Raw genomic sequence first — 9666 nt, forward strand, 5'->3', positions numbered from 1 at the left:
GGTCACACAGCTAGGAAGCAGTGGAGCCAAGACAAGAACCCAGGCCCTCTAATTCAAAGTCTTGTGCTCAGTATATAAGAGCTTACAAAATGCTTTTGGTGGCAGGACAGAGTAATGGTCAAGAGCTTGGGTGCTAGAATTGGGTAGATTTGGGCTCAAACTCCAGCTTTCCCACTTACTAGTTTATTTAGCTTGGATAAGCTAACTTCTCTGAGCCTCTGTTTCATCTTGTATAAAATGGAGATAAATACTTTGAAACCTCACATGGCTGTGGTGAGGATTAAATGAGATAAGAGGTGAAGCACTCAGCCTTGTACCTGGCACATATTTAAACTCAATACATGGTAGCTCTGATTATTATTATATTATTATCATCACTACCATGACTTGATTAGAGTCTCACCATAATCCTAGGCAGCAGGTATTCGTTTATCAATATTTGTAATCACAACAGCTAAAATGGAGAGAGGAAAAGATGTGACCCAGCATGGTTTGTTAGGATGTCCTTGAAGCCTGCTCCTGTATTTCTTTCTGCCTGTGCCCAACATCACTTTGTCAAGCCCAGACCTACAAGGCTCCTCCCTTCTTTTCACATGCATAAGCTCAGGGTTGCTGAGCCTCATGGCTGGGTGACCTCCGCTTCTCAGGAGGCTCCCGGGGTGACATCGATGCAGTGTCGGGGAAAGCAGGGTCCAGCCCAGAGGAGGAGCCGAGCTGTGCCCCAAGCACCCAGCCTCTCTCTCCAGGAAGAACTGGTGTTCTGAGGTCACGTAATTACTCCCCACAGAAAGCTCTTTCAACTTAAGTATAGGGTTCTATGTGTGATGCTGTCTGCAAGGCAGCCCTGAGGACTGGCGGGAGGTTAAGTTCTGTTTCTCTTCAAAACAATGATTCCTTTGAGGTTTATATAAATACTCAATCAGTTTCCTATTATGACAATGTGAAGGAGCAGTTAGTTGCATCTTCATAATTAAGACTTGAAGAAAAGTCAATGACGGTGAATAAATGAGACGTGGGTGTTTTTCGCCCTCCCTGTCCTTTCCCTGTATACTGAGGTATACAGGTATATATATATATATATATATAAGGTATACCTTCCCAGGTCCAGCCTGCCAGCCTGGCCTCTCCTCTCCTGCTATAAGTATAAGGCTGAGGGGGCCAGGCTGTGGTTGTCCTCTCCCTACCAGGCTGTGAAGTCCCAGAGTAGGAGGGGCTTGGGTTTGCAGGCTCCTTTGCCAGATGGCATTTGATACGAATATTGATGTTAATGGCGTTTGGATAATGCCGCTATCTGTGGCAAGGCTTTATTACTCTTACGAATTGCGCAGTCCTGGAGGGAGCCATTCCATTTAGTTACCTTCGTGTGTGAGTTGCAAATGTTTAACAGACAATTATCAGGAGACGATGTTCTAGGGGATTTGAGTTTTTCCTGGATTCCCAAGCAGGTTCTGAAATCAGCCTGCGCCTCGGAGCTCAGGCGCCTTGAATGGGTCTGGGCTACCTGAGATCATTCACTTTTGTGCAGGGGCTGGTCACCCCAGTCTTTCCAGTTTGCCTTTCCACAAGGCTTTCCCATTCTCAGGGGTGGGGGCGGGGGAGGGGGTTCTGCTTTGTTGCAACCTCTCCATACTAGATACATCAAAACCCTACCTTTTATACTTCCTGGGGGAGTTTGAGCTTCTTCCTATTAAAAATGAATAATAAAATCCTCCACTTTCATCCTAATGGGGTTAGGAGGAGGTGTTTAGCTTTTTATAGCTACCTAGATGATTGAAGGAGGCAGATGAAGCCATCACAAAATTAAGGAAGAGGTCATCATTAGAAGGCCAGGGACCAAAGTCTTTTAAAAGCATTTCTGGTCTTAATTCAAAGCGCCTTTCTGGAGAGCTTCAGCGAGCAGAGGCCATGGGATTCCTCGGTTGGAACCAAAGCTTTGGCAAGGTGGGGACTGGGCATGTGGCAGGCTTCTCATCAAGTCCTGTGGAGGGACCAGTCCCTTCAGAGCAAATATGACACTTTCAAGATGGATTATCTGGTGAATAGTTGGGCCTGTTTCTCTATATCACGCAAAAGCCCTCGTGAGAAATGGATGAACGAATGAATGGACCTCAGGTGTTTTCGGGGTCCTGGAAAATGGTTTCAGAGGCTGGGCTGTCGGTTGCTATCCACCAAATGCTCCTGGGAACTTAGATATCAGGCAAAATGGGAAATCAGGAGGCTGAGCTGAACTTCTGGAAACAGTATAAAAATGGATTGTTGTGTGTGCTCCCAGCACAGCTCTAAATCTGAATACAAAATAGAGAAGATGCTCTTTGCTCCTTTCAGACTAATGATTTTGTCCTTTTTCCCTCTCCTCCTCGTTTTATTTCTTCATCTATAACATCTGCAAGAGGGCAGCCAGACTAATAAAACTGCGCTAAGCTCGCCTAATGCCAGCCATTGATCCAAGGGTGGGACCCGATTAATCAATGGGATTTTAGCAGTGTTCACGTCCCCGAGGGACATCAGGTCCAAAGACAGCTCTTGCCTCTGCGGAAGGGAGGACTCTGAGAACTGATGGAGCTGTGATTCTCTGTGTGGATTCTGGGAGGTGGGGAGAGGAGAGGCAGGGTGCCCACCCCCCAGGAACAGCCTTTGTGGCAGTTTTAGGCAGCCACTTTGGGTGTTTGATGGCCTTGCTTTTGGAATGCCCACTTCCTCTGCAGTGTGACATCATGGCAGGATTTGCTGGGCTTCAGGGGTCGGTCCTTTGGGAGATGGGAAGGGGTTTTTAGAACAGAGAAAACCTCACCCAACATATGCGTACGAGGCACCTGTCCCATAACTACGGGCCTGGGGAATCATCCCCTCTAACCCCCTTCTTGTGCAGTAGAGGAAACTGTGGCCCAGAGAGGGAAGGGCTTTGCCTAAGGTCATATAATGAATTAGTAACGCTGCAGAACCGGAATTCAAGTCTTCCAGCCGAAGCTCTTCACCTTCCCTGTATCTACAAAGCTGAGTCAGAATTGGACTCTGGTGCAGCCAAGTGAAAGAATCAATGTTGATACAAGCAGTGATAGAGAATCCAGACACCCAAATTGAAGAATTCCGTTTCAAAAATCATGATACATTTAAAAGGTAGGCTGCATATTCCTTTTCTTCCATTTTCTTGAATGTGATTTTTACTGTGAGCTATCACATTTAGAAAAGTGCATAGAACACAGATACAATCTGATCAATAAATTATAGAGCAAATACCTTTGCAACCACTACCCAGGTCAAGAAATGGGGTTATTACCAGCTCCCCAAAAGCCCACTTTGTATCCCCGCCTTATCTTAACCCTTTCCTCCTAGAAGTAATCCCTATCTTGACTTTTGTGATGACCGTTTCCTTGTCTTTCTTCATCATTTTCCCACCCAAATAGCTTATTGCTGCCTGCTTTCAAGCTTTGTATAAATGGAACCATCCCGTATGTATGTGCTCTTTTGTGTCTTGTTTCTGTGATTTCAAGGTTCATCCATGTTGTTGCCTATAGCAGACTTTCATTCGTTTTCATTACTAGTATTTTTTTTACATGAAAATTACCTTAAAGATACCTATTAGAACCCTGCCTTGTGAAATAAAGCGTGATCCATCATGCAGCTCAGCCTAGCCTAGGGGCTGGGCGTTGTTGGAACAAGGGTTCCTCGAAGAGGTTGTGTTTTGGACTTTGGTTCTGACTACCCCCACCAAATACCAACTTCTTTGTATTTAACTTTAGGGACCTGATTGTTTCTTGAATTCCCTCAAAACATACACTAATTTAAGGGAAACAAGGTTGTGCTGAGGTCCAGCTCTCCATGAGGCTGGGCAGGGGGAGGGAATCTCAGAATTCCTTGCTTTGCCAGTGAGGCACCTGATCCAGACTGTGAGCACCCTGGGGGCAGGAGCTGTTTTATCTGTCTTATATCCCCAAAGCCCAGTAAAGAGTCAGTCCATAAGAAGAGATACTACAGGTCATTCAGTACAGCCTTCCATAGGATGCCTGAATTTCCTCAACAATACGGTTTTCAGTGACTAGTGACTGAGGAAATATTTCCTTGGTGGGCTGATGGAGGCCCCCCATCCCAAGATGCAAAAAATCAGCTTAGTGGTAGAGGCAAGACTCTCTTGATCATCCTTAGTATATTTGTGTCTTACATTCAAAAGGACCTTAGAAAGGTCAGTGCTAACCAGAGACTCACCATTTCTTAAGAAATTACATAAAAGGGAGTGTGGGGAAGAGAAGCTTTTATTAAAAACAAACAAAGCTTGCAATATGCTTTTGCAGGGAGTTGCTGGAGAGCTGGGTGGGGCTGTTTCAGGTTTCCTGCTCTGAGGTGTAGCGTTTGTGGCCACTTGAAGCTTCTCCAAGTGGCTCTGAACCAGAGTCTGTGCGCCTCCTGCTTAGTGGGGAGAGGAAGCTGAAAGTGAGGCCGTCTCTGTTGTTTTGGTGTGTTGGGTTGGCTGGACAGCAGTCTGATGGGCTACCTGTGACCTTCACCTGCCATTACTCAGTGACCTTCACCTTACCCAGCCAAATCAGACATCAGGTCAGTGACCATGGCAGCTGAAGATGCACATCAATATAGCTTGGATTCTTTTTAAGTTTTTAATTTTTTTTAAAGCCCATTCTTTAAGAAGTGCCTTAAAATACTTAGGACCATCAAGGTTTGTTGAAACTCTCTCCTCCCCTTTTCTCCCCAGGGTCCCTGAAGACCCCCAGAACTTCCATGGAGTCCATCCTGGAAGTTAAAAATCTATACTGTACTTTTTTTTTTTTGAGGCACTCAGTGTAATTTGCATGTATTTATTTGTTGGATTGTTCATTGAGCCAGTCTTCCCCACCAGATGTGAATCCCACATCTGTTTTGATTGCCAGTATTCAGCTAAAGGCTTAGTAGGTACTTGGTGATGGGAAAATATTTGTTGACTGAATGATGGTGGGTGCCTGCTGAGGGGTCTGACTCAGTTGTTTGAAGGAAAAAGACCTCTGACTCCATCCAGGTCTCTGAAGGACAGGTCAGAGCTCTCCCCAGACCAAGACCTGTAAGCCCCCAGGAGCCCGGGAAGGCGCAGCGGGGAGGCCCGCCTTCCTGGAAAGCCTCGCTAGGAATTGTCTTCAAAAGCTGCGACTCAGCCCCCGGAGTTTGAGCACGAATAAATCATTAGCATTTTATTTACAATTCTGGATTTACAATTCCTAGAAAAGGATCCTGTTGTTCAGTGCGGATTTCAGCTTTGCTGGCTTTCTGCAGTGCCTCCTTCTTCTCCCGTCTTTGCGGGACAGGGTTAGCTCACGACTCGGTTGGACAACAGTGGGGTGTGGAGCGGACGCGCGGAGCGAGCGGGCGGCCTCGAGGAAGAAGGGTGCGTCTCTTCCCTGGTCTCGCGTTTCCCGATGATCCATAGCGGAGAAGTCGTATCTTCCGCGTTTACCGAGAAAGGAGGTTTGATTCAAAGAGGGCCAGCAACTTGTCTAAGGTCACACAGCTCGTGCTGAAGTTTGCACGCCAGTCCTTGGCCTCCAGACCCGCAGACCTGGGAGCCCTCTGCGTCCTGGCCCAGCTCCGGTCACCGTTGGCGCCTGCCCGCCGCGCCCGCTAGATGGCAGCCTTGGTCTCTGCCGCGCTAGGCGGGCCGCCGGGGGCTCAGCGGGCACGGTGGCCACCCTCGGGAGGGTCTGGCTGGAGGCCCCGCGGGCTGCTCCGTGAGAAGAGGTGGCGTGGGGCGGGCTGGCGAGGTAGCGCATGGTGAAATCCGCGGCGGGAGGCCACCTGGATTATCTTGATTCAGTTCCTTTAGACGTGGCCCAAGGTTAAGCCTTATGCCTTCCCTCTCCCCCAGACTTGGGCGTTGTGAGCCTTGCACTAGCTGTGTGGTGACCCGGGATCTGTCACAGCCGGCCTCTTAGCCACAGAGGTGCTCCCTACACCCAAGAGCCACAGTGGCAGGCAGAGTCACCCCTGCTCACCCTCAGGGCTTCACATTTGGGGAGCAGTGTTTAGCGTGTCTCTGAGGCTGGTACACCTTGGGACGTGGGCCCAGCCACTGGAGAGAGATGTCTGCGTAGAGGAGGTGGCAATGGTGGTGGTTCCTTTCCCAGGTGGAGGGGAAGTGGGACCCAGGGGGCTTAGGGTCAGTCCTGTTGTCTCTGGAGTATATGATAGGAATTCATGGATTCGTTTTATTGGTTCCTTTACTTTGGGCTCCAAGTCTTAGGGTCTCTGCCTTCAAGGGTCCTACATTCCTCTCTTGGGAGCTGCCTCCTGTGTAGGTGAGGTTTGCAAACACTTTCTCATCTCCCACCTCCAGTCGAGTTCCTTCGCAGGAAGTGGCTTCTCTGCTTTCTAGGAGGAAGGGGGCGCCACTTGAATTTCTCTTGGCCTAGTGACCATCTTCATGTATCTGTCAGAGAGAGAGACCTGAGCTACTTCAGGTTCTGAAATTGGGCCTTGTTATGGTGCTTGGAGGCGGGGTCACTGAGGCTCAGAGAGGGGAAGGCTTCTGTCAAGGTCACCCCAGGGCACCCAGATATCTCACTCTAGTGCTCTTGGGCTGCAAGGCTCGCTCAAAAGACTTTTCTAAGTTGAGATCCAACAATCCTTGCCAAGTTCTCAGTTTGCACTGACTTTGAGAAGCATTTGAGGCTTTGTCTCAGAATGCATGGACCGATGGACCCTGTAAGTGGGGTCAGGCATTGTTCCCCCTCACAGTGGATCTCCAGACCATGCCTTCCCTGACCTGGGCCCCATAGATCAGGTCTGATGAGGGCAGGCCTGCAGAGTTAGGGAATGGTGGTGTGAACATCCACTGATCCTATCAGCCACCTTCCACCACCAAAGGGAATGCCAGGAGGTGTAGGGAGCTGTGGGTAATTGGTAGCCACCACCTACCCCTCTGTTAAGATCACAATCCCATGACAGAGCTGCTCTCTAATGGAGCCTGTCAACTTGCCTTAGGCAGCAATGGCTCAGACACACCCCTGAGAGCCCTGTGAATATGGGATCCCAGGCGTGCGTGAACCATGCCTTGCACACCGAGACACAGAAGGCGGCAGAATTCAATTTCGAAGGGGACTTGGACCTGGCACCTATCAGGCCCGCCATCAAATTACTCGGTAATTATTCCGCACAGCTATGCAATCGGCCGGGGTCGCCTGCGAGCCAACCCGCAGACAGAGGGGGAAGGTGAGTGTCCCTGGAGGCCCCATGCTACAGCTCTGGGCAGAGAGGGCCTCTCTGAACCCGGTGGATAAGGCCCCCTTTGACCGCGTGCAAGGGCCTAGAGCAGCCGGCTGTCTTTATTGGCAGCCGGAGAGGCTGTTTGGGGAAATGGAAAAACTTGTGTCGGCGGCGTCAGTCTTGCAAAGGGGGTAGCCAAGCAGTTTGCAGCGCGTTCTGTTCCTCGCGCTGCCACCACCGCCTCGGCTCCTCAGAGCTTGCTGGGGAGGGGAAAGAGGGAGGAGGTGACCGAGTTCACGTCCCCACCGCTGCCTCTCCTAGAGTGATGGATGGCTGTCTACTCAGGCGGGGGAGTGCCTGCAGGGAGCGGCGCTCAGCCTCCCACACCCGGCGCTGCGGCTTCGTCAAACTCCCTTTCCCTAAATGCTGGGAGGGTGGGGACTCTGGGTCAGTTAACTTGGCCGGTTATTTTGCGTTAATGAGGCCATCCTTTTCAGTTTCATCCTGATCTGTGGCAATCTTGCACAAACGTCCATCTCCTCCTCTGGGCTCCACTGGCCCAATCTTTTGCAGCAAACCCACGTGGGTCCTCCTTCCTCAGATGCCGAGGCTCAGGAGGTGCCAGGATAGACCTGAGTTTTCTTTGGGTGGCCCTTTGCGCTTGAGTTCAGGAACAACTTACTTTCGGGAAGACGATCAGAGAGGGTGGGTATCCTCTCATCTCTTCTTTAAAAGACAGTACATGAAAAAATTCCATTAACCTAGGGCTGTAGTTAATCAGTTAATTACAGGAATTAGATTCTATTTTGACTTTCTTCTCTCCCTACTCCAGAATGTCCTTAGTAAATCTTTTGTAGCTAGGAATTCTGGAATCAAAACGTGGGGATGGGGGTGAGGGAGCTCCTTAGATTGAAGCAACCTTTAGTTTACAGTTTGCCTCTTGTCAGGGGATCCTTGGGTCTAGTTCATGATGCAAAACCAAATCCCAGCTGTGGCTTCAGGGCAGGACACGTGGATGCTACTGCATCTGGGGGCCACAGTGCTTAAAAACAGCCTCACTAACAATGATGATGAAAATAATCACGTATGGCAGCTAACAGTTCTTGGGCACCTACTATGTGCCAACTACTGTGCACTTTATCTTCATTATCTTGTTTAATCATCAGACTGCACCTACATATAAAGTAGATGCTATTGTTATTCCCATTTGTCAGGGGAGGAAATTGAAGCCCAGAGAGGTTAATTAACTTGCTTAAGGTGACACAGCTGGAAAGGGACAGGCAGCACTCAGCTTGAGTCCTTCTGATTTCAAAGCCCTGGACTTCATCACTCTGCTCTCCTGTTACACAAACTTGCAGTTAACTTGCTGCAAAGCACACTCGTATGTTGGGAAATACCCTTCAAAATTATTTTATAGTTTTGCAATGAGTGGATGTTTGGTTTTGCTGCTTCTCTCTTTCTTTTTTCAAAACAGAGTGAAAAACAAAAACAAAAAAACCCAACTCTCACTTTCCAGTGGGTCAGCCAGATTAGAGGAAGAAGAAACTGCTGAGTTTCATTGCTGGCTTATATAAAACAGAAGTTGCCTTAGAATTATTTGCCTTAAAGGAAGTGACCCTTTAATTTAACTAATATTTAATACGCTTACTGTGAAGTCATCTAAAGTGTCTTCCTTTTGCCACTCTTCCCAGCATGCCCCAGAGTCCAGCTAGAGCTGGACAAATGTGTCCCCCCTTGGACCCCACCATATTTGCCTTTCACCTTCTGTGAGGATAGAGAGGGCCACCCAATGAGAAACCTCCACACAGGCTGCTCGGCCGAGTTGGCTGTGAGTTGGCCCAGAGCCATGGAGGGTGAGAAACTTTCAAATTTCAAAACTGCCCTGGGCCAATTTAATAAACTTCTGCCACCTCCATCCTCTTCACATTTTTGAATTCTTAAAAATTCACTCCCATCTAAGACGCATACAAGAGTGGAAGGATTTTGGAATGTTAATAATGCAGAATTTTACAGCCTAGCAAGGTGAATTCTCAAGGGGTGACGGTTAACATCTGCTTTCTCTTTTCCCAAGATAACAATGGGGGAAACCTGTGCTCTGCACACACACGCACCAAGCCAGGATTATGAGAGCTGAGTCTCTCTTTCAGCAAAGAGGTAAATTGTCCCCAGATCTGGCACTAGGAACAATAACCAGAAAACTTGGATGTAGTAAGAATGACAGTGATAGAAAAGAAAAAAAAAAAACAAAACCAAAGCCAATCTCTCAGGGGGCACTTTCTGGGCTGTGAACAAGACCATTTCTTCCAGGGGGTCTGGAAGATGGCAAGAAGCTCTCTGCATCCTCCCAGCGGGGCAATTCTTAGCAATCAGCATCAGGGCTGTGGTCCTGACGTGTCCCCTGGGAAGGAGCATGGCGCTTTATATCAGAAGGAGGCAAACTGAGAGCTCAGTCTCTAGTTCTAGATACAGGCCCTGGAGCATGGG

This window comes from Hipposideros armiger, unplaced genomic scaffold (genome assembly GCF_001890085.2).
Source record: "Hipposideros armiger isolate ML-2016 unplaced genomic scaffold, ASM189008v1 scaffold_10, whole genome shotgun sequence".
NCBI lineage: Eukaryota > Metazoa > Chordata > Mammalia > Chiroptera > Hipposideridae > Hipposideros > Hipposideros armiger.